General features: G+C 36.4%; 1 pseudogene; it reads left to right on the forward strand.

Annotated features, from left to right (window-relative positions):
• Positions 1–325: 325 nt before the first annotated feature.
• LOC100465186 overlaps positions 326–25,894 on the forward strand; it is a 46,847-nt pseudogene continuing 21,278 nt past the window's right edge.

A 25,894-nucleotide genomic window follows, 5' to 3' on the forward strand; every position in this document is an offset into this window, starting at 1 on the left:
TGTTTTCAAGTACAAATTACATGTTCCTGTAACTGGATAAGAGTTGAGGGGATGTTTTTCTGATGGAGAGAATGGAAAACCCTCAAATCAGATTAGGAAAATTCTGTTCCCTCAGGAGTGGTTACATTTCTGGACTCCTAGTGAGGGCCTAGACTTCCCTATGGTGAGTATAATCCATATAATTACCTTCCATTAAGTGTGGATAGAACCTGTGAACAAGATTGGATATTACTCCCTCATTTGGAATACGAATCTGTTGACTTTGAAATAAACAAAAGGAAGCTAATCCTGGGTGGCCCTGGTGTTTCAGAGAAAGATTTAAAAGATGGAGGAAGTTTCAAAAAAAGTCCAGTCTTGCTGGTTTCGGAAATGCAGCCAATTTGAGTTCTACAGCTGGAAAGAAATGAAATGTGCCAACAACTACATGAACCTGAAAAAGGAACCTGAGCCTCAGAAGAGACCCCAGCTCTGGCCAACACTGATTTCGGTATGATGAGGGCCTGAGAAGTGAACCCAGCTATTCAACGTCTAAACTCTTAACTCACAGAAACTATAAGATGATAATGAATTTGTATTGTTTTAAATATGAAAAAGAAAGTGAAAATGAAAATGGAAAGTGAAGGATCAAAGGTAAAAAGGTAAAATTGCCAAAAATGCCAAGAGGAGGACAAATTGAGAAGAATGAAAGGAAGGGGGAAAAAAAGACCAAACAAGGGTCATGATTTGTTCTGACAAAGTAATGTGAATAGTGTGTGTTCTAGAATGCAGACTTTAAAATACACTTTTCTGGCCTACTAGAGAGACAAATACTACTTCTGTCACTCATTTTTAGAATGAGAAAGTCATAGGGTTAATGCTGGACCTAAACAGACTCGGCAAGAGAAACAGTAATGAAACACAGTAGATATTTAGGGAGAGGGGAAAATGATGCACAAAGTGGTGAGATGGATGCTACAGAAAGTTTGACTGAGCTTAGAATAGGTCATCAAATTAGTAGCAGGTTTCTATAATGAAAATTATGATACACATTTGGATTATTTTTGGCTTTTATTTCGATTTTTTTTATTTTTTAAGTTTTTATTTAAATTAATTAGTTAATATACAGTGTAATATTAGTTTCAGGTATACGATATAATGATTCAAAACTTTCATACAACACCTGGTGCTCGTCGTAAGTGTACTCCTTAATCCCCATCACTTATTTCACCTATCCAAACACCTACCTCCCTTCTGGTAACCATCAGTATGTTCTCTATAGTTAAGACTTTGTTTCTTAGTTTCTCTCTCTCTTATTTTTTCCCCTTTGCTTCTTTGCTTTGTTTCTTAAATTCCACATATGAGTAAAATCATAAGGTATTTGTCTTTGACTGACATTTCATTTAGTGTTATACTCTCTACCTCTATCCATATCCTTGCAAATGTAAGATTTCATTCTTTTATGGCTGAATAAAATTCCATTGTGTGTGTGTGTGTGTATATATCTCACCTCTTCCTTATCCATTCATCAATTTCATCAGTGAGTGGACACTTGGGCTCTTCCATATCTTGGCTATTGTAATAATACTGCTATAAACACAAGGATGCATGTATTCCTCTGAATTAGAATTTTTGTATTCTTTGGGTAAATACCTAGCAGTGCAATTGCTGCATTGTAGGGTAGCTCTATTTTTAACTTATTGAGGAACTTCCATACTGTTTTTCAGAGTGGCGATACCACTTTGCATTCCCACCAACAGTGAAAGAGGGTTCCCCTTTCTCCGCAACCTTGCCAACACCTGTTGTTTCTTGTGTTGTTGATTTTAATGATTCTGACAGGTATGAGGTAATTTCTCATTATAGTTCAGATTGGTATTTCCTTGATGATCAGTGATGTTGAGCATCTTTTCATGTGTCTGATGGCCATTTGTATATCTTCTTTGGAAAAATGTCTATTCATGTCTTCTGCCCATTTTTTAAACTAGATTATTTGTTTCTTGGGTGTTGATTTTTATAAATTCTTTATATATTGTGGATTCTAACCCTTTATCACATATATCATTTGCAAATATCTTCCCCCACTCAGTAGGTTGCCTTTTAGTTTTGTTTATTGTTTCATTTGCTGTGCAGAAGTTTTTATTTGAAGTCCAAATAGTTCATTTTTTCTTTTGTTTCCTTTGCCTCAGAAGGCATATCTAGAAAGAAGTTGCTACAGCCAAGGTCAAAGAGATTGCAGCCTGTGCTCTCCTCTAGGATTGTGATGGTTTCCTGTTTCACATTTAGGTCATTCATCCATTTGGAATTTATTTTTCTGTATGGTGTAAGAAAGTGGTCTAGCTTCATTCTTTTGCATGTTGCTGTCCAGTTTTCCCAACACCATTTGTTGAAAAGATTGTCCTTTTCCCCATTGGATATTCTTCCCTGCTTTGTTCAAGATTAGTTGACCATATAGTTGTGGGTTCATTTCTGGGTTTTCTATTCTGCTCCATTAATCTGTGTGTCTATTTTTGTACCAGTACCATAGTGTCTTTTTTAAAAAATAATATTTATAATTATATTATGTTAGTTACCATACAGTACATCCCTAGTTTTTGATGTAAATTTCCATGATTCATTACTTGTGTATGACACCAGGGCCTAGTGTCTTGATCACTACAACTTTGTAATATAAATTGAAGTCCAGAATTGTGATGTCTACATCTTTGCCCTTTTTTTTCAAGATTACTTTGGTTATTTAGGGTCTTTTGTGGTTCCATACAAATTTTAGAATTGTTGGTTATAACTCTGTGAAAAAATGCTGGTGGTATTTTGATAGGGATTGCATTAAATGTGTAGATGGCTTTGGCTAGTACAGACACCTTGACAATATTTGTTCTTCCAAACCATGAGCATGGATTATCTTTCCATTTCTTGGTGTTATCTTCAATTTCTTTCATCAGTGTTTTATAGTTTTCAAAGTATAGGTCTTTCCCCTCTTTGGTTAGGTTTATTCCTAGTCATCTTATGGTTTTGTGGGCAATTGTAGATGGGATTGATTCCTTCATTTCTCTTTCTGCTGTTTTATTATTGGTGTATAGAAATCCAAAAGATTTTCGTATGTTGATTTTTATATCTGTGACTTTACTGAATTTGTGTATCAGTTCTAGCAAGTTTTGGGTGGAGTCTTTTCAGTTTTCTATAGAGAGTATCCTGTCATCTGCAAATAGTGAAAGTTTTCCCTCTTCCTTGCTAATTTGGATGCCTATTATTTCTTTTTGGTTGTCAGATTGATGTGGCTAGGACTTTCAGTACTATGTTAAATAAGAGTCCTGAGAGTCAACATCCTTATCTTGTTCCTGACTGTAGAGAAAAAGCTCTCAGTTTTTTCCACATTGAGGATAATATTAGCTGTGGGTTTTTCATATACAGCCTTTATTATGTTGAGATCTGTTCTTTCAAAACCTACTTTATTGAGGGTTTTTATCACAACGCTTTTTTTCTGCATCTATTGAAATGATCATATGATTCTCTGTGTGTGTGTGTGTGTGTGCACACCTGTAATGGTTTATTTCTTTTTTTTCTTTTCAATTTTTATTTAAATTCTAGTTAGTTAACATATAGTGTAATATTTGTTTCAGGAGTAGAATTTAGTGATTCAACATTTACATATAACATTCAGTTCTCATCATAATAAGTGCCCTCCTTAAAACCCATCACTCATTTAGCCCACCCACCCACCTCTCTCAACCTGCAGTTTTTTCACTATCGTTATGAGTCTCTTATGGTTTGCTTCTCTCTCTCTCTTTTTTTCTTTCCATAAGTTCATCCATTTTGTTTCTTAAATTCCACATATGAATTAAATCATATGCTATTTGTCTTTCTCTGACTGACTTATTTCACTTAGCATAATATACTAGCTCTATTGATGTCATTGTAAATGGCAAGATATTATTTTTTGATTGCTGAATAATCTATTTATCTATCTTCTATCTATCATCTATCTATCATCTATCTATCTATCTGTCTATCATCTATCTATCATCCATCTATCTATCATCTATCTATGCACACACACACACCATGTCTTCTTTATCTGCTCATCAGTTGATGAACATTTGGGCTCTTTCAATAATTTGGCTATTGTTGATAATGCTACTATAATCATCAGGGTGTATATATGATCATATGGTTCTTATACTACTTTTACTAATGTGGTGTATCATGTTAATTGATTTACAGATATTGAACCACACTTGTAGCCCAGGAATAAATCCCAGTTCTGCTTTTTGTTGTTTTTTGTTTTAGTTTCTATATCATTTATTTCTGATCTAATCTTTTTTTAAAGATTTATTTATTTTAGAGAAAGAGAGTGGGGGGGTAGGGGCAGAGGGAGGGAGAGAATCTCAAGCATACTCCCCACTGAGTGCAGAGCCTGACATGGGGCTTGATCACATGACACTGAGATCATGACCTGAGCAAAAATCAAGAGTCAGACACTTAACTGACTGAGCCACCCAGGTGCCCCTCTGCTCTAGTCTTTATTATTTCCTTCCTTCTGCTGTCTTTAGGCTTCATTTCTTGTTATTTCTCTAGCTCCTTTAGGTGTAATGTTAAATTATTTAAGATTTTCATGCTCCTTGAAGCAGGCCTCTATTGCTAATACTTACCTCTTAGCATCTCTTTGTTGCATCCCAAAGGTTTTGAGCAATTGTGTTTCATTTTTATTTGGTTCCATGGAAATTTTTAAAAATTTTCTTCCTTTTATTTCCTGATTGACCCACTCCTTGTTTAGTAGCATGCTGTTTGTGGTCTTTCCAGAATTTTTTTTTGTGTGTGATCAACTCCTAGTTTCATAGTGTTTTGGTCAGAAAGTTGCATGGTATGATTTCAGTTTTTTGTACTTGTTGAGGCTTGTTTTGTGACCTAATATGTGGTGTATTCTGGGGAATGTTCCATATGTACTTGAAAAGAGTGTGTATTCTGCTGTTTTATGATAGAATGTTCTGAACATATCTGTTAAGTCTATCTGGTCCAGGGTGTCTTTCAAAGTCATTGTTTCCTTGCTGAATTTCTGTTTAGATGATCTTTCCATTGATGTAAGTGAGGTGTTAAAGTCCCCTACTATTATTGTGTTATTATCAATGAGTTCATTTATGTTTTATATATTTGGATACTCCCTTGTAGGGTGCATAACTATTTACAATTGTTGTATCTTCTTGTTGGATTGTCCCCTTTATGATTATATAATACCCTTTGTCTCTTTTTACAGTCCTTATTTTAAAGTCTAGTATGTCCAATATAAGTGTTTTTACTCCAGCTTTCTTTTGACATCCTTAACACGATACATGTTTCTCCACCTCCTCACTTTCAATTTGAAGGTGTCTTTAGGTCTAAATGAGTCTCTTGTAGGCAGCGTATAGATGGATCTTGTTTTGTTATCCATTCTGACACCCTATGTCTTTTGATTAAAGTGTTTAGTCCATTTACAATCAAAGTAACTATTGATAGATGCGTATTTATTGACATTTTATTACTTGTTTTCCATTGCTTTTGGAGATTTTCAATGATCATGCCTTGTCTTTGTTACTTTTGGTCTCTCCTTTGCACTTAGTGAGTACCATTTCATATTTCTGGCCTGGCTGCTTTAGTGGTCATGAAATCCTTTAGTTTTTGTTTGTCTGGGAAACTCCTTATCTCTCCTTCTATTCTGAATGATAACCTTACTGAATAGAATATTCTTGCCTGCAGATTTTTCCCATTCAGCACTTTTAATATATCATGCCACTCTCTTCTGACTTGCCAAGTTTCTATTGAGAAACCTCCAGCTAGCCTTATGGGTTTCCCCTTATAAGTTAAGGACTTCTTTTGTCTTGCTGTTTTTCAGATTTTTGTATCACTATATTTTGCAAATTTAATTAGAGTATGTCTTGGTGTTGGCCTGCTTTTGTTGACTTTGATGGGAGTTCTTTATTCTTCCTGGGTCTGGATATCCATTTCCTTCCCTAGATTAGGGACTATGTCTGCTATTATTTCTTGAAATAATTTTTTTGCCCCCTTTTCTCTCTCTTCTTCTGTGACTCCTATAATACAAATGTTATTACCTTTGATGGAGTCAGTGTTCCCTAAGTGTATTCTCATGTTTCATAATTCTTCTCTCTTTTGTTCAACTTCATTATTTTCCATTATTTTGTCTTCTATATCACTAATTCATCCCTCTGCTTCTTTCAGCCTGTTGTTCATTGCATTAAGCCTGTTTCTAATCTCATTTCTCTCATTCTTTATCTCTGTTTGATTCTTTTTTGACTGTTTTTAACTGTTTTATCTCAATGGTAAGAGTCTCACTGATATCTTCTATTCTTCTATTCTTTTCCTCATCAAGCATGTTACTTATATCTGTTTTGCTTAGATCCCTGTGGCCTTATCTTGTTCTTACACTTTAGATAAGTCTCCCTATCTTGGTATTTTGTAAGTCTTTCTTCTCTGTGTTTTCTAGAAAGACCCGTTATGTCTCATGTTCCTGAAAGTAATGGCCTATGAAGAGGTCATGTAGTGCTCAGGGCCTGGCACTTCAAGAACTGTTTCCAAGTTTGCTGAGTGCCCTCTGGTGTTGTGTTGTGGCTGCTCTGTGCTTCAGGTCCGTTGTCTGCAGAGGATTTCCTTTCCTGCTATGGGCAGTGTTTTGTCCCTGGCCTGAATATGGTGAGTTTTAACTAGGTGTGCTCTGGTCTGCTTTTGAATTGAGACCTGAAACTAACTCCACCAGAACTGAGGCCCTGCAGAACTCTCTGGTCGAGAGATGTGGTGTGGGCAGGGGTTTTGTTGCTCTTCTGGGGGAAGGGCCTACCTCGCTGGGACTAAAACAAGCTTGATATAGATGGGCAGTCCTGTCTGAGTGCAGGGAGGTGGGGCTTTGTGTAAGCAAGTTAGGCAGCCAGTGTCCTTGCTGAGCTGCTTCCCTCAGGTGGCTCTGTGTTTATGCTGAGGGGTGAAGGAGGAAAATGGTCCCAGCCAGCTCCTTTGTTCCTCTAGAGATGTCTTCTTGAATGCTAACTTTCAGGTATGTGCTTTAAGAAGATTGTATAATATCCACACTGCATTCCCCAGGTGTTTTTCAGACCTCTGTTTCCATGTTGTCTGTCACTGGGTTGTTTGCCTGCCTTGTCTCCAGGAGCAGCATAGTGCCCTCTGGGCTCTATCCTCACCAAGCTCTGTGACCTTAAAATCCAGGCTTTGAGACCAACTCTTTGCAACAACTCACAAAATTTAGTTCTTCTTGTTTTTCAAGCTAATTGCTCCGGGGAAATGTTCTCCTTGTGCATTTCCCTGTGTGCCCCTCTCTGTCTCACACTTCTCCTTGGCTCCCTCCCCTCCCCAGTACCCATGATCTGTTTCTCTCCCTAAATCACATCTTCACACTTCCTACCTTCTTGGATGTAGCCTCTTCTCTCCCTTTATAAAGTTTGTTCTGTCAGTCTTCAGGTCAGCTTCTGGGGTATTCGGGATGATTTGATAGTTATCTAGGTATGTTTGCAGGATGATATGAGCCAGGGTCCTCTTATTTTGCTGCCATATTCCTCTCAAAGGACCCCTAATCCTTTTATAAGTCTGAGACCTTTTTTTGCTGAAAGATATACTTAACTGATATCTACTGCTTACTTACCAGGATTTTGAAGACTTTCCTGCCCAAACTTCCCATTACTGTGCTCTAATTACCCATTGTAATGTCCAGATAGTTATCTTTACCTTTTATTCATTACAAAGTAAATGTGTGGAGCACAAAATTCTATCATATACTCATGGATGCTTTATTTTACCCAACAGAGTAATCTATCCCTCAGTGACTACATCTGGGACTGTTTCTCCAGTACTTTCCTTGACTTAGAAAGTGCATGTCCATTCATTTATACTCTGTCAGGGTCACGCCTGATTAAAAAGTGAGACAGAACATTTTAATGATATCCCTTTTAACTCTTGTCAGCATTTGCTATGATACATTTATTTAAATGTCCTGTAATTTTAGTAAATTGGGGACAATGATCATGATCACAGTAGCTTGCTGATTTGAAAATGTACTGTAGGTGTGGGCCACATATAAAAAGCATTAGAACCATTCGAGGATAACTTGTTATAAATATGTTTCCAGGTCTCAACCTCATCTTTGACTTTGCATGTAGGAAATTGCATTTAAAACAGGCTCCTCAGGTAATTCTTGTGAATGGAAAAATTTGAAAACCTTGGAATTAGAACAGTTTGGAGATGTAATATAAATCTTGCACATTTTGTTCATTATTGTTGTAATAAATTGTGAAAAAATGTGAAAAAAGCTACTACTTATTAGTGTATTATTATTTCCCTTATCTAGCTCAGTATTTTCATGTAAATTTCAAGTTCACAGTCTAATAAATATTATTTCAACAATACTATGTGTTTGTATGGAAGAACATGACTGCTGATATCAGATTGGCTTTTTCTAGGATTGGTTCTTTTTCATGACTAACATGTAGACATAAGCAGTATAAAAAGATGACAGTAGGATGAGACAATAAGAAAACTAAGTAAATATGGTTTGTAAATACACTTTATGAGGAGTATTTGTAAGAAGATAGATACTTTTGGCCAGCCCAGAGACATGAGATATATGTTACAAAGCTATAGTTGCAAGACAACACTCACTGATAAGAGGGAGTTATTAGTATATTACTATATCTGGGAGAGAGGAAAGATGGCAGAGGAGTAGGGGATCCTATTTCAACAGGTCCCCTAAATAAAGCTGGATATCTACCAGACCATCCTGAAGAGCCACAAAATAAGCCTGAGATGTAAGATACATCTGGATCTCTACAAACAGAATATCTCCCGTGCTTGGTCTCAAGGTATGAAGCAGGGACCTGAGAGTCTGTGGGGAGATATTAGAAGATAAACTGAAGGGGGAGCCACCGTGCTCACGCACCAGGAAGGCAGAAGCCTCCCAACACTGCGGAGCGGGCCACACTAGCAGACTGGTAGCAGCAGGGAAACCACACTGAAACCTGGAGCTTAGAAGCATGCATGCAAACTGGGGGTGGCTGGCAGTTTTAGAAGCACAAAGGGCAGAGACAGCTGGCAGTAGGAGTGAGGACTGGGAGAGCAGCTGTGGGGCACACAAACCAGGATGCCGCAGTTTTTAGCAGCACCGACAGATATGGAGTCGTGTGCCCTTTAGAGCTCAGTGAAGAGCAGATTGCGATCTCTCTGTTCTGAGACAGAGGTTCAGATACGGTCGCTGCTGCTCTGACTCTCAGAAGAGACACAGAAAACCACCAGGGAAAGCCGCCAGAGAACAAAAGCCCCAAAACCCCTAAAAACCGGTTCTCACTGTGCCCATCCCACCCATAGGGGGCAGGGCAACCCTGCCAAAACAGGGTTGCCTGAATATCAGGGTGGCAAACCCCTCCCCCAGAAGGCAGGCTGAAAGAACAAGAAGCCCACATCCCTAAGGTGCCTATAAAGCAGGTGCATCTTGCTTGGGTCCTGGTCAATAATTTGAACTCTGTACATTCCCACAATGACACCTCACCAGAATGATGATGAGGAGGAACCCCCAACAATAGAAAGAAACAGAGACTGTGGCCTCTGCCACAGAACTAATGGATATGGGTATAACCAAGTTATGAAAAATGGATTTCAGAGTAATAGTTATCAAGATCATGTACAGTCTCAAGAAAAATATAAACGAAAATAGAGAATCTCAGAGGGCTGAAATAAGAATGAATCTTCAATAAATTAAGAATTCTATGAATGAAATGCAGTCTAAACTGGATGCTCTGACTGCCAGGGTAAATGAAAGCAGAAGAAAGAAATAGTTAGAGGATGAGATGATAGAAAAGAAGGAAAAGGAGGTAACAAGGGAAAAAGACTACAATTTCAAGAAAAAAAGCTACAGGAGATTACTGACTCAAAGAAACATTCCAGTGTCAGAATTATCGGGATCCCCAAAGGGGATAGAGAAAGAGAGAGGTCTAGAAGAGATATTTGAGCAAATTGCAGCTGAGAACTTCCCTAATCTGATGAAAGAATCAAGTATTCATGTCCAAGAGTCAGAGAGGACCCTTACCAATATCAATGAGAACAGACCAACACCACAACATATAATAGTACAATTTGCAAATCTTAGATCCAAGGATAAAATCTTGAAAGTGGCAAGGGGGAAGAGATTCCTTATGTACAGAGGGAGGAACATCAGAATAATGTCAGACCTGTCTACAGAGTCCTGGCTAGCCAGAAAGGGCTGACAAGACATATTCAGAGCACTAAGTGTATCCAGCAAGGCTGTCATTCAGAATGGATGGAGAGACAAAGAGCCTCCAAGACTGGCAGAAACTGAAAGAATATGTGACCACAAAGCCAGCCCTACAAGAAATACTATAAAAGTAAAAAGACCCCAGGAGAGATACAGAACAGAAATTTACAGAAACAATCTATAGAAACAAGGACTTCACAGGCAACATGAAAACATCAAAATAATATCTCTCAATAATCACTCTCAATGTGAATGGCCTAAATGTTCCCATAAAACAACACAGAGCTTCAGACTGGATAAAAAGACATGACCCATCCATATGCTATCTACAAGACACTCACTTTAAACCTAAAGAAACATCCTGACTGAAAGTGACGGGATGGAAAACCATTTTTCATGCCAAAGGACTTCAAAAGAAAGCCTGGGTAGCAATTCTTATCTCAAACAAATTAGATTTGAAGCTAAAGACTGTAGTTAGAGATGCAGAAGGACACTGCATTACTCTTGTAAGTGCTATCCAACAAGAGGATCTAACAATTATAAGTATGCCCCCAACAGGGGAGCAGCTTAGATACACAAGCCAACTCTTAATGAGAATAAAGAGACATATAGATAATAATACGTTAATAGTAGGGGACCTCAACTCTCCACTCTCAGCAATAGACAGATCACCTAAGCAGAAAATCAACAAAGAAACAAAAGCTTTGAATGACATACTGGACCAGATGGACCTTGTAGATGTATACAGAACATTCCACCCTAAAACAACAGAATACTCATTCTTTTCGAATGCACAGGGAACTTTCTCCAGAATAGACCATATACTGGGTCACAAAACAGGTCTCAACCAATACCAAAAGACTGAGATTATTCCCTGCATATTCTCAAACCACAATGCTTTGAAACTGGGACTGAATCACAAGAAAAAATTTGGAAGACTCTAACACTGGGAAACTAAGGACCATACTGCTTAAGAATATTTGGGTAAACCAGGAAATTAAAGAAGAACTTTAGCAATTTATGGAAACCAATGAAAATGAAAGCACATCAGTCCAAAACCTATGGGACACTGCAAAGACGGTCCTATGGGGAAAATACATAGCTATCCAAGCCTCACTCAAAAGAATAGAAAAAATCTAAAATGCAGTTTTTATATTCTCACTTCAAGAAGCTGGAGCTGGAACAGAAGAACAGGCCTAAACCATGCATGAAAAGACAACTGATTAAGATTAGAGCAGATCAATGAATTAGAAAGCAGGAGCACAGTAGAGCAGATCAACAAAACTAGAAGCTGGTTCTTTGAAAGAATAAATAAGATCAACAAGCCACTGGCCAGACTTATTCAAAAGAATAGAGGAAGGACCCAAATAAATAAAATTATGAAAGAAAGGGGAGAGATCATGACTACCACCAAGGAAATAGAAATAATTATTAGAAATTATTATCAACAACTATATGCCAATAAATGAAGCAATCTGGAAGAAATGGATGCCTTCCTGGAAACCTGTAAACTACTAAGATTGAAACAGGAAGAAATTGACAACCTAAATAGACCAATAACCACTAATGTATTAAAGCAGTGATCAAAAACCTCCCAAGAAACAAGAGTCCAGGGCCTGATGGATTCCCTGGGGAATTTTACCAAACGTTCAATAAAGAAATAATGCCTATTCTCCTCAAGCTGTTTCAAAAAATAGAAACAGAAGGAAAATCTCCAAACTTGTTTTACGAGACCATCATTACCTTGATTCCCAAACCACGGAAAGACCCCAACAAAAAGGAGAATTACAGACCAATATCCCTGCTGAATATGGATGTCAAAATTCTCAACAAGATCCTAGGTAATAGGATCCAACAGTACATTGACAGCATTGTCCATCATGACCAAATGGGATTCATCCTTGGGAAGCAAGCGTGGTTCAACATTCGCAAATCCATCATCGTGATAGCACACATTGATAAGAGAAGAGACAACAATCATATGGTCCTCTCCATTGACACAGGAAAAGCATATGACAAAATACAGCATCCTTTCCTGATTAAAACACTTCAGAGTGTAGGGAGAGAGGTACATGCCTTATTTTTATAGGAACCATCTATGAAAAGCCCACAGTGAATATCATTCTTAATGGGGAAAAGCTGAGAGCATTTCCTTTAAGATCAGGAACATGACAAGGATGCCTATTCTTGCCCTTATTGTTCAACATAGTACTAGAAGCCCTAGCAACAGCAATCAGACAACAAAAAAGAATAAAAGGTATTCAAATTGGCAAAGAAGAAGTCAAACTCTCTCTCTTCACAGATGACTTGATACTTTATGTGGAAAACCCAGAAGACTCCACCCCCAAATTACTAGAACTCATAGAACAATTCAGTAATGTGGTGAGATACAAAGTCAATGCTCAGAAATCAGTTGCATTTCTATACACGAACAATGAGACTGAAGAAAGATAAATTAGGGAATCCATTCCATTTACAATAGCACCAAAAATCATAAGACATCTTGGAATACACTTAACCAGAGAGGTAAAGGATCTATACTCTAGAAACTACAGAACACTGATGGAAGACATTGAAGAAGACACAAAAAGATGGAAAAATATTCCATGCTCATGGATCAGAAGAATAAATATAGTTAAAATATCTATGCTACCCAGAGAAATCTACACTTTCAATGCCATCCTGATCAAAATATTAGTTACATTTTTCAAAGTGCTGGAAAAAAACAATTCTAATATTTGGAATCAGAAAAGACCCATGGATTGCCAAGGAAATGTTGAAAAAGAAAAACAAACCTGGGGCATCACATTGCCGGATTTCAAGCTATACTGCAAAGCTGTGCTCACCAAGAGAGCGTGGTACTGGCACACAAACAGATACATAGACCAATGGAACAGAATATAGACTCCAGAAATGGACCCTCAACTCTATGGTCAACTAATCTTTGAAAAAGCAGGAAAAAGCATCCAATGGAAAAAAAGACAGTCTCTTCAATAAATGGTGCTGGGAAAATTGAAAAGTTATATGCAGAAGAATGAAATGTGACCACTCTCTCACACCATACACAAAGGTAAACTCCAAATGGATGAAAGACCTCGATGTGAGACAAGAATCCATCAAAATCCTAGAGGAGAACATAGGCTGTAACCTCCTTGACATTGGCCATGGCAACTTCTTTCATGACACATCTCCAAAGGCAAGGGAAACAAAAGCAAAAATTACCTGTTGGGACTTCATCAAGATAAAAAGCTTCTGCACAGCAAAGGAAACAGTCATCAAAACAAAGAGGCGACCCACAGAATGGGAGAAGATATTTGCAAATGAAAGTACAGATCAAAGGCTGGTATCCAAGATCTACAAAGAACTTCTCAAACTCAATACACGGGAAACAAATAATCAAATCAAAAAATGGGCAGAATATATGAACAGACACTTTTCCAATGAAGACATATGAATGGCTAACATACACGTGAAAAAATGTTCAAAATCATTAGCCATCAGGGAAATTCAAATGAAAACCACACTGAGATACCACCTCACACCAGTTAGAATTGCAAAAAATTAACAAGGCTGGAAAGAACAAATTTTGGAGAAGATGTGGACAAAGGGGATCCCTCTTACACTCTTGGTGCGAATGCAAGTTGGTACAGCCACTTTGGAAAACAGTGTGGAGGTTCCTCAAAAAATTAGAAATAGAGCTACCCTTTGACTCAGCAATTGCACTACTGGATATTTACCCCAAAGATACAGATGTAGTGAAAGGAAGGGGCATATGCACCCCAATGTTCATAGCAGCATTGTCCATAGTAGCCAAATGGTGGAAGGAGCCAAGATGCTCTTCAACAGATGAATGGATAAAGAAGATGTAATCCATATACACAGTGGAATATTACTCAACCATCAGAAGGAATGATTACCCCACATTTGCATCAACATGGATGGGAATGGTGATTTTTGCTAAGTGAAATAAGCAGAGAAAAACAATTATCATAAAGTTTCACTCATTTGTGGAACATAAAGAATAGCAGGGAGGTTGTTAGCAGAAGGAAGGGAAAAATGAAGGGGGGGTAAACAGAGAGGGCCATGAACCAGTGGAGACTATGGACTCTGGGAACCAAACTGAGGGTTTTAAAGGGGAGGGTGGCACAGGGATGGGCCAGCCTGGTGAATGGTATTAAGGAGGGCATGTATTGCATGGAGCCCTGGGTGTTATATGTAAACAATGAATCATGGAACACTACATCAAAAACTAATGATGTAATATATGGTGACTAGCGTATCAATATATTACTATATTTGTTTATTGTTAGTTTAAGAATTGGCTAAAACTAAACTTGCGAGTAGTTGACTTTTATTGCCAGGGTCAGGGCTGATCAGTGTTTAAACATATTTACTTAGAGAAACATAGATCACTGAATCTTAATTCATGGTTCATTTCCAATCAATAAGCTATTACCATAAGAATAATTAAATAACTCAAAATCTTTTAAATTTTCTCTTCTGAGATTTCCAATAAAAAGCTAAATTCACTTTTATTTGCTTAAGGAAAAACAAGAGTGGGTCTGGTTAAGGTTTTTTGTGCCTGTGGAAGAATATTTCCCTGCATAGCACTATTAAACATATAGCTGAAGATATCTAGTTTGAAGATTTGAGATGGTCTGAATGAATGCTCCTCTCATAATAATGAAAATATTTGATAAATAGAAAAGTGATTTGGAAGAAAATCACCACAATTTCTATATATAATTTGTAATTTCTATCCATAAGTGGAATAAAACAAAACAATATAAAAAAATAGAGCTGATCAATGTTATAAGGAAAAGTGTCTTTATGTGACAATCTGAGACGTATATTCAAGAAAACATTGATATATTTTTGTAAACACTACTGGTTTCTTTTAACTTAGTATCACAAATTAGCATTTTATTTTAGGTTAACCAAAGATGTTGAATGTTAGAGAAATAACAACCAGTTCCCAAAACTGATAACCATAACTTATTGAACTTAAAATAAATTGCATACCAGTAAACCTAGTACCTATTTGCTTAATCAATGGACATACAACTATGCAAAGAAGGTTATAATTAGAAATGGGATTTATGACCCTACTTTACCTTAATCCGTGTCATGAAACTACTACATTTATTCCATAATAGTGTAATTCTAGAAACATGACAGAATTAAAAAAAAAACCTCACAAGTAATATGTTGTAATTAGGAAAAATTGAAAAAGATGTTCCAATGAGTTTGAGTTACCAAATCATAATTACTCATAATTTAAATAAAAGATAAATTGAGACATTATTGATCTCATTTGTCAATGAAAAACTTTTAGCAACCTAATACTGAATTTTACATATATATATTCGCTAAATACTACATGCATAATTAATAGCAGTTTTCCTTAAATGATAAATTACTTATTGATGATGAATTATGCATCAATTGTGTGTAAATTTAATATTTTCATAAACAAAACATATTGGTAGCAAAATAAATAACTATACTTAAGATTGAATGGATTGCCTAAGGACATTTAAATTTTCTGCAGTGACTAAATATTGATGTGTAAATGTAGTTGCCTCCCCTAATTGATTCAGGTTATTACTGTAAGTGTTCAATATTACATTTCAAAAGAAAATTTATCATTGGAGGATGAGTATCAGGATCAATATTAAAAAGTCTTGTACAAATAATTTCATCTGTAACAAGAAGAATTGGGTGTCTTATGTAGAGCAAGAATCAGATGTGACTAAAACATTCACTAGATTTAACCTTATAAAGCACATAAAAGCAGTTTGTGGCTGGAACTTGAAATTATGAGCTCCTTGTTGGTGTGAAGCAAAGCAACTTGGCCAAAGAAAATAATTACGGCAAAGATGAGTATGAAGGTGAATTTCAAGCTGATAGTGCAGATGTGGCATTCATTGTCTATGTAGTATAGGACATGGCGATCTGAACCTGATTTCCATCTTTACCAATTATTTCCAATGTGACCTTGAACAAGTTATATCTCCTTTGAACTTTCTTATGTGTAAAATGTAACTAGTAATGCTTATATCACCAGATTGTTATAACACACGAATAAGATAATGTGTGTAAAAGCACTTTGCAAACTATAATTTTCTGTGTTGTGTTTATATTTATAATACTGACCCTTAAGAAGAAAATTATTTCAATTGTCTCCCAAATCAAGCAGTACCTCCTAAATATTAAGGCTTCTACAACAACCTGGGATAATCAATTCCTACTACAAATTAACAATGCTCCAAATTTTATTAGATTTAAGTAACTTTATATTTCAAAAAGGGTTTCAATACCTTATGTCTACTGTATTATTTCATTAAATGGACTATTTATAAAATGTTTTAATTACAAGCTGTGTAGTCAAATTTATTATTAGCTCTTACGCGTTTTTTCAATTTAGTACTTAGTATCATGCTGATTACTTTCTTTGTTAGATTTTAGTTTTTCCAATTTTTCATAATAGAGACTGTTCCTTTTTCAAAAATCAATTACATGGGAATCATAAAACTCTATTATTCTAATGTGCATGGATATTCTAATTTAATGGAGTGGGTAACAGTATTGCTTTTCTGTCAGCTATTTAAAATGCATGGTTATTCACACAGAAATTTATTAATGGTCTATCGAATTTCATTTTAATATATAGACTTCAGCATTACCTTTTCACTTATTTGATAATAGAGTGTGATGAGGATAATCTAGCAGGAAAATAATAGAACCTACCAGTGATTAGTAAGGATAAAGTAAACCACATTGCAAATATAATTAATTTAAGGATAGAAACAAATTGTTAAACCCTAATTTCTCTTTTTTAGGAGAAAAACATGAAATCATTTATTTTAAAAAATCCAGTGGTATATGGAGCATGCTCATCATTGGCAAAATACCTAGAAATTAAAACAAAACAAAACAAAACAACAACAACAAAACACTAAATGGGCTTGAATCTGTTTGCAACAAGGCCCCAATTAATTCTGACGTCTCCTACTTTTACAGCCTCTTAACTGGTGTCCTCGCCTCTAGATTCTCCACATCTTAATCCAAGATTTTCTTTTCTTTTCTTTTCTTTTCTTTTCTTTTCTTTTCTTTTCTTTTCTTTTCTTTTCTTTTTTTCTTTTCTTTTCTTTTCTTTTCTTTTCTTTTTTCTTTTCTTTTCTTTTCTCTCTTCTCTTCTCTTCTCTTTTTTTTCTTTTCTTTTTTTTATTATTTTAGTCACCATACAGTATATCCTTAGTTTTTGATGTAGTGTTCCATGATTCATTGTTTGCATATAACACCCAGTACTCATTGCAATATGTGTCCTCCCTAATACCCATGCCCAGGCTAACCCATCCCCTCAGCTCCCTCCCCTCTGAAACCCTCAATGTGTTTTCCAGAGTCCATAGTCTCTCATGGTTTGTCTCCCTCTCTGATTTCTCCCCCTTCAGTTTTTCCTTCCTTCCCCTATGGTCCCCCATGCTATTCCTTATGTTCCACATATGAGTGAAACCATATGATAATTGTCTTTCTCTGCTTGACTTCTTTCACTCAGCATAATCCCCTCCAGTTCCAACCACATTGATGCAAATGATAGGTATTTATCCTTTCTGATGGCTAATATTCCATTGTATATATGAACCACATCTTCTTTACCTATTCATCTGTTGGAGGGCATCTCGGCTCCTTCCACAATTTGGCTATTGTGGACATTTCTGCTATGAACAAATAATCAAGTCAAAAAATTGACAGAAGACATGAACAAACACTTCTCCAAGGACACATACAAATGGCTAACAAATGCATGAAAAAATGCTCAACATCACTAGCCATCAGGGAAATTCAAATCAAAACCACACTGAGGGGCACCTGGGTGGCTCAGTAGGTTAAGTGTCTGCCTTCGGCCCAGGTCATAATCCTGGGGTCCTGGGATCAAGCCCCGAGTTGGGCTCCCTGCTCAAAGGGGAGCCTGCTTCTCCCTCTCCCTCTGCTCCTCCCCCCCACTTGTGCTCTGTCTCACATGTGCTTTCTCTCTCTCTAATAAATAAATAAATAAAATCTTAAAACAAAACAAAACAAAAAACACATTGTGATACCACCTTACACTGGTTAGAATGCCAAAAATTAACAAGGCAGGAAACAACAAATGTTGGCAAGGATGTGGGAAAAGGGCAACCTTTTTACATTGCTGGTGAGAATGCAAGCTGGTATAGACACTGGAAAACAGTGTTTGGAGTTTCCTCAAAAAGTCAAAAATATAGCTACCCTATGACCCAGCAATTGCACTACTGTAAACCCTAATTTCTAACAAAGTACATTAAAAAAGATACTTAGTTGTACTGATATTCTCAAATATCAAGTTTATATTTAGAAACATAAAAAATATAATAAAACGGAAAATAATGTTGTTTTTCTTTTTTTTTATTGAGGCAAGCATCTATTAATCTCACCCAAAATATAAATGGGTCTCTTTTCTTTCACCATCTTAACGACTTTTAAATTTTTATTTATATAATTTATTTTTGGTTTTAGTTGTAGGTCTATTTTTGAGGTAATTTAAGGAAGGAAAAAAAGATAATATGGTAGGCCAAAGCCATAATGCAGGCAAAATAATGTTAGCTTTTAATCACTGTGGCTTTTCTGTATTGAATGTCTTACAGTCTTTCATTTATTTCTTGTTCAACATTTGTTCCATATGTAGCTGAAGTAAAATAAAAGTTAAATGTTCATATAATAAAATCAATTTTGTCTCATCAAATCAGATATGAGCTATAAATTCTTCAGAAACATTTGACAAAAGCAAAATATTATTGCCACAAGTCATTTTTATTTTTTTTTTCAGTTGTATTGAGATATAATTGACATACAGCATATGTAAGTTTAAGGTCTACAGCATAATGACCTGACATACATATACTGTGATGATTACAATAAGAAGTTTAGTTAACAATCATTACCTAATATAATTACAAATAATTATTTTTCTTTGTGATAAAAAATTTTAGGATTTGCTCTTTTAGCAACTTCCAAATATACCATAGAGCAGCGTTGACTATAGTCATCATGTTGTAGATTACATCCCCAGTATTTATTTTATAACTGTAAGTTTGTACCTTTTGCCTAACTTCAATCCAATCTCCCCATCCCCTACTTTCTATCTTTGGTAAACAAAAATTTGATCCCTTTCTATGTGTTGTTTCGTTCTTTTTTAGATTCTATATATAAGTGAGATCATACAGTATTTTTCTTTCTCTAACTTATTTCACTTAGCATAGTGCTCTTAAGATCCATCCATGTTCTTGCAAGTGTCAGGATTTTCTTCTTTTTTATGGCTGCATAGTATTCCAGTGTGTGTGTGTGTGTGTGTGTGTGTGTGTGTGTGTGTGTGACCACCATCTTTCCTTTATCCAGTCATCAGTCAATGGACACTTAGGTTGCTACCATGTCAGCTAGAGCAATCAGGCAAGAAAAAGAAATAGAATTAGAAAGGAAGAAGTGAAATTTATCTTTGTTTGCAGAAGACATGATTCTATATATAGAAAATACTAAGTTTCCACCAAAAAATTCTTAGAATTAATCATCGAATCCAGTTAAGTTGTAGGATACAATATTAACATATAAAAATCAGTGGCATTTCTATACAATAACAATGCATTATCTTGAAAAAATAAGGAAAATGATTCCATTTACAACCACATCAAAAACAGACAAACAAAAATATTTAGGATTAAATTTAACCAAGGAAGTGAAAGATCTCTATATTGAAAACTATAAGACACTGATGAAAGATATTGAGGAGAACAAACAAATGGAAAGATATCACATGTTTATGGATTGGAATAATTAATGTTGTTATAATGTTGGTATTACTCAAGGTCATCTGCAGTTTCAATGCAATCCCAATCAAGACTCCAATGACATCTTTACAGAAGTCAAAAGAACAATCCTAAAATTTGTATGGAATCACAAAAGAATCCCAAATAGCCAAAGAATTCCTGGGAAAGAAGAACAAAACTGAAGGCACTTTTGGATTTGAAACGATATTATAAAGCTGTGGCAATAAAAAACAGTATGGTAATGGCATAAAAACAGACATACATATCAATGGAACAAAAACAGAAGCCTAAAGGTAAACCCATACATATGCTGTCAACAAATATTTGACAAAGGAGCCGAGAATACACAATTGAGAAAAGAAAGTGTCTTCAGTAAATGGTGTTGAAAAAAAATGGATATTCACATGTAAAAGAATTAAACTTGACCCCTATCCTACCCCACTCACAAAAAATTAGCTACAAATTTGGAAATAATTAATAATAATAATAATAATAATAACAATAATAGCATTTATTGAGTGCTTATTTTGTGTCAGGCACATTGTAGTATTCTCCTTATATTTGTTAATTTCATGAATCATTACACTTATTCATTCAATCTCCAAAACTACTCCATGAGGTTGCTATAACTATTTTCTTTAGTTTACATAAGATAAAATTTTGTTGTTTGGAGAGGTTAACTAACTTATGCAAGGTAACAAGGCTAGAATAAGTGCTATAAATGGGATTTTAAACTTAGCTCTTTTTAATTGAAGGATTTTATCACTGAACTACTAAACCATAGTATATTATTAAATGGGATAAAGCACAGAAGAGGACCCAAGATGGTTGAGTAGTAGGAGGACCCTAGGCTTGCCTGGTCCTTTGAACACAGCTAGATAAATATCAAATCATTTTGAATACCCAAGAAATCAATCTGATGACAGAACAAACTGCATGACTAGAGGGAGAGAAGAAGCAACATCATGGAAGGTAGGAGGTTCAGAGATGTGATTTGGGGGATAAGTGGATGTTAGGGGTTGTGGAGGTGAGGGAGCCCCAGTGAGAGGGAGAGAGAGAAAAAAAGAGAGGAGCTCACAGGGAATTGCACAAGGAAAACACTCCCCCAAAGCCATTGACTGAGAAAATTAGAAGGGCTGATTTTTGTATGCTTTTAAAACCAGAAGGGATCAAAGACTAGAGTTTTAGAGGGCCACAGAGTGGCTGGTGTGGAGCCCTGAGGACACTGCAGTGCTCCTGTGGAGAAGGAGGACAAATAGCCTGGGAGCGGACAGTGCGATCTGAAGATTACCTGGGACACACTGAGAGAGACAGTTCTCCCTTCTTGGAGTGCATCTATGAGAGGTGCCATTGCATTTTCAGAGAAAAAAAAAGCCAGAAGACACCATTACCCTCCCCAGCCCCTCAGCATAGATGCAGAGACACCTGCTGAAGGCAACTAACCTGGGCATGGGCCCTTTGCTGCACTTTACTAGAAAGTCCATGCCCATGCACTTTGGTGGGACTGCCCTTCTAGGACAAAAGTGCATCAGTCCCTGTGTGGGGAGACCCTCCGCAGAAGACCAGCATGGGTCCATGCTATGCCAGGTCCCTAAAGTTTGGAGTTCTAAAACTCAGCCAGCCTGTCTGGGATAGAACACAAGTGCACAGCACTGCCGGGTAGGTAGAGGGATTGGACACAGGGTTAAGGCAGGGATGTCAGGAACACCAGGAACAGACAAGGAGAAATTGTTCCCTCTTCTTGGATGGCTTCCCAGACAGTGGACAGGTGTGAACTTCCCTTTCATGGGATGAAGGAGAGATCTGGGACCATTTCTCTCCCCCAACCTACAGTATAACCTAATATCAGTAAGTAGCATAGCACTAACAATGGTGGCCTAAACCTCTTACACCAAGCCCACCCCCTGTGATCTGCAGGGACTGGTTTTCTCTGGCAAGTGTGCCTGAGAACCATAGCAGTAGGCCCTCCCCCAGAAGAACAGGACAAAGCCCCCACATGCACTAGGTCAATTAACTATAGATTTCTGCAAAGCTGCAGGTTTTGTGGAAATAGCATCAGGTCCCTTGTAATAAGCAGACCAGAGCACACCTAGTTAAAACTCACCACATTCTGGCCACGGTCCAAACACCCCCCACTGCAAGCAAGGAGAAACTCTACAGAGGACTGACCTGAGGGAAAGAGCAGTCAAAACACAGCAGCAGAGTGCACACAGCATACACCAGAGAAACTTCCTGAAGTGCCAGGCCCTAGACAGTATAAGACCTCTTCTTCAAAAGCTATTACTCTAAGTAGCAGGAAAAATAATAGGCTTTCCTAAAATACAAAAGAAGCAGAGTACTAGACAAAAACTAAGATGGAGGAACTCATCCCCAAATAAACAACAAAAAATCATGGACAAGGATCTAATTAAAACAGATATAAGTAATATGCCTGGTCCAGAATTTAAAGGAACAATCATAAGGATACTAGCTGGACTTGAGAAAAGCATAGAGGACACTAGGAAGTCCCTTACCACAGAGATAAAAGACTTAAAAACTAGTCAGGCCAAAATGAAAAATCCAATAATTGAGATTAAAAACTAAGAGTCTCCTACACTAATGGCCTTGGGAAAACTGTACAGCAACAAGCAAAAAAAAAAAGAAACTGGATTACTTTCTTACACCATACACAAAAATAAATTCGAGATAGATGAAAGACCTAAACGCAACGCAGTTAACCATCAAAATCCTAGAGGAGAACACAGACAGCAACGTCTTTGTCCTTGGCCATAGCAACTTCCTTACTAGACACATCATCGGAGGCAAGGAAACACATCAAAAACGAACTATTGGAACTTCATTAAGACAAAAAGCTTCTCCACAAAGAAGGAAACAATTAACAAAACTAAGAGGTAGTCTAGATAGATATTTGCAAGTGACATATCTGATAAAGGATTAGTATCCAAAGTCTATAAAGAACTTATCAAACTTAACACCCTCCAAAACAAATAAACCAGTTAAGAAATAGGCAGAAGACATGAATAGACTTTTTTTTTCAAAGAAGACATTCTAATGGCTAACAAACACATGAAAAGATGCTCAACATCACTCATTATCAGGGAAATAAAAATCAGAACCATGATGAGATACCATGTCACACCTGTCAGAATGGCTAAAATTAACAGCACAGGAAACAACAGATGTTCACAAGGATGCAGAGAAAGGGGAACTCTCTTACACTGTTGGGAATGTAAACTAGTACAGCTAATCTGGAAAACAGTATGGAGGTTCCTCAAAAAGTTAAAAATAGAGTTATCCTATTACCAAGCAATTGCATTACTAGGCATTTAACCAAAAGATTCAAAAATACACTTTGAAGGGGTACATGCACCCCCATATTTATAGCAGCATTATCAACAATAGCCAAATTATGAAAAGAGCCCAAATGTCCATCAACTAATGAATGGATAAAGATGTTGTGGTTTATATATACAATAGAATATTATTCCACCATAAAAAAGAATGAAATATTGCCATTTGCAACAACATGGTTGGAGTTAGAGGGTAAATAAGTTAGAGAAAAACAAATACCATATGATTTCACTCATACGTGGAATTTAAGAAATGAAACAGATTAACATGGGGGGGAGGAGGCAAACCATAAAACACTCTTAACTATAAATGGGATAAGGCACAGTCTTATTTATATAATGTATTCTTACTTTCTCTGAAGGATAGTGCAATTCATTGAATAAAAAGTGCATCAAAAATAAGTAGGTGTGTCTTAAATGTAAGTAACTATTAACAATTCTTCAGGGTAATTGTATTCAAATTACACATGTTTTGAGATTACGTGTACCAGCCAGTCACCACTGCATATTTGCTATTTTATAAGAGTACATGTTCCTCCCCAGACATAAACAATCTCCTCATTTTCATTCATAATAGTAAATCATTTGACACTAGTTCAAAGTTACACATTCACTGAGAACAACAGAGATTTACCAGGGTAATTTTTTATTGTCAAGTCCAAGTATTAATATATTGGTCTTAAGATTAGGAATCAACTACTTCCCAAATTTATTAATGGAGTTAAGCATACACAATATTTCTATACCTTTCTTGGGATCTAATTTGCAAATACTATATGAAAATTTTGACATGACAAAATAATGAATTTGCATTTCAGAACATTTATATTGCAAAATATTAATCATGACTCTAATAAAAAGCCAACTAATCATGGCAAGATGTATTTACATATATATTTGTGTTGAATCAGCATATCTAAAAAATAAGAAAATACAATACTGGAGTACCATTAATGCATGAATTTTGCACGGGCAATTAGCAGCTCAAGGAAAAATGTGCCATTATTTTTTCCCAGTAGGAAAGAGGAGACTGCTGAATTATGGTCTTAGGAATCAAGGGACGTAAGTTGGCAGCAGCCAGTCCATCCACCATGAATTTAAAATTAGTAATACCTCTCCCTGTTTATAAATAAACAAGAGTTATTTTTTTGTTTGTTTCTATGTTATCAAAGAAATTGTAAGGATATTTACACACATTGCAATCAGCTGAATTTATATTCTTAGAATGTGGGAAAATCTAGCTTATTACATTTCTTAAGTTTATCAGTTAGAATTTTAATTTGCAATATAATGTCTTTTTCCTTGTGGTTTATGACTGGAAAACAGACTCAAATTTGACATTCAGCTAATATTTTGGCTGACTTCCTATTTGTTTTTATTGGATTGTTTTAACTTGATCTTTCTTAAGAACTCTTTCTAAAACTGGTGTAACTAGGGATCCACAAGTGGGACAACTGAACAGAGGAGAGATGGCAAATGTTGCTTACTATTTGCCCCAGATTAAATAATTACAATTCATACCTCTGGTTTTTTATTGCTTTTTTTTTGGCTCATTCTTTCACCCCTCTCTCCTCTGGCAACCACCAGTTTGTTGCTGTATTTATAAGTCTATTTCTGTTTTTGTTTGTCAGTTTGTTTTGTTTTTTAGATTTCACATGTAAGTGAAATTATATGCTATTTGTCTTTCTCTGTCTGACTTATTTCATTCAGCATAATGCACTCAATGTCCATCCGTGTGTGTGTGTGTGCGTGTGTGTGTGTGTGTGTGTATGTGTACATATACACACACATACATACACCACATCTTATTTACCACTGCATCCATTTATGGACACTTAAGTGTTTTCATCCATTTATGGATACTTAAGTTTTTTTCATATCTTGACTATTGTAAATAATGCTGTAATAAACATAGAAGTGCATATATCTTTTCAAATTAGTGCTTTTGTTCCTGTTTTTAATGCTAAAGAAAATAAACTGAGAATTACTTGTGCTGTCTTAATAAAATTGAAGCATTTGAAATGAGCAAGGACTTAGTGTTTTGGTCAGCCCTCTAGAAGAACTAGAATTGCTGGTTCTTGTTGAAAACGAAAATTTCTATGCCTTGAACTAAAGATTCTGATTGAAGAGATGTGGGCTGTGGCCCCAAAGTATGCTTTTCAAGTAGGTGGTGGTGATATAGGTATTCCCCAGACCTTACTTGGTCCCAGACAAAGCTTTCTGTATCCCGGCCTCCCAAGAAATGCAGATTATTCCTTGGTACGTTTTACCCTGAGCTGCTGTAGATTTCAGCAGAAGAGCCCTCATGTGCACCTGCATGCTCCTCAAATAAAAGGGGAAGGAGAGTAACAGGGAAAGTGTCAGTTGGTACTGTCAGAGTGGGGTGGCCCAAGCAGCTTGGGAAAGGTGCTGTGATGTTGAAGATAGGATATGCTTCTCACAGGCAAAGATAGAGGGGGAGGATATTCTAG

The sequence above is a fragment of the Ailuropoda melanoleuca genome, chromosome X, assembly GCF_002007445.2.
Source record: "Ailuropoda melanoleuca isolate Jingjing chromosome X, ASM200744v2, whole genome shotgun sequence".
Classification (NCBI taxonomy): Eukaryota; Metazoa; Chordata; class Mammalia; order Carnivora; family Ursidae; genus Ailuropoda; species Ailuropoda melanoleuca.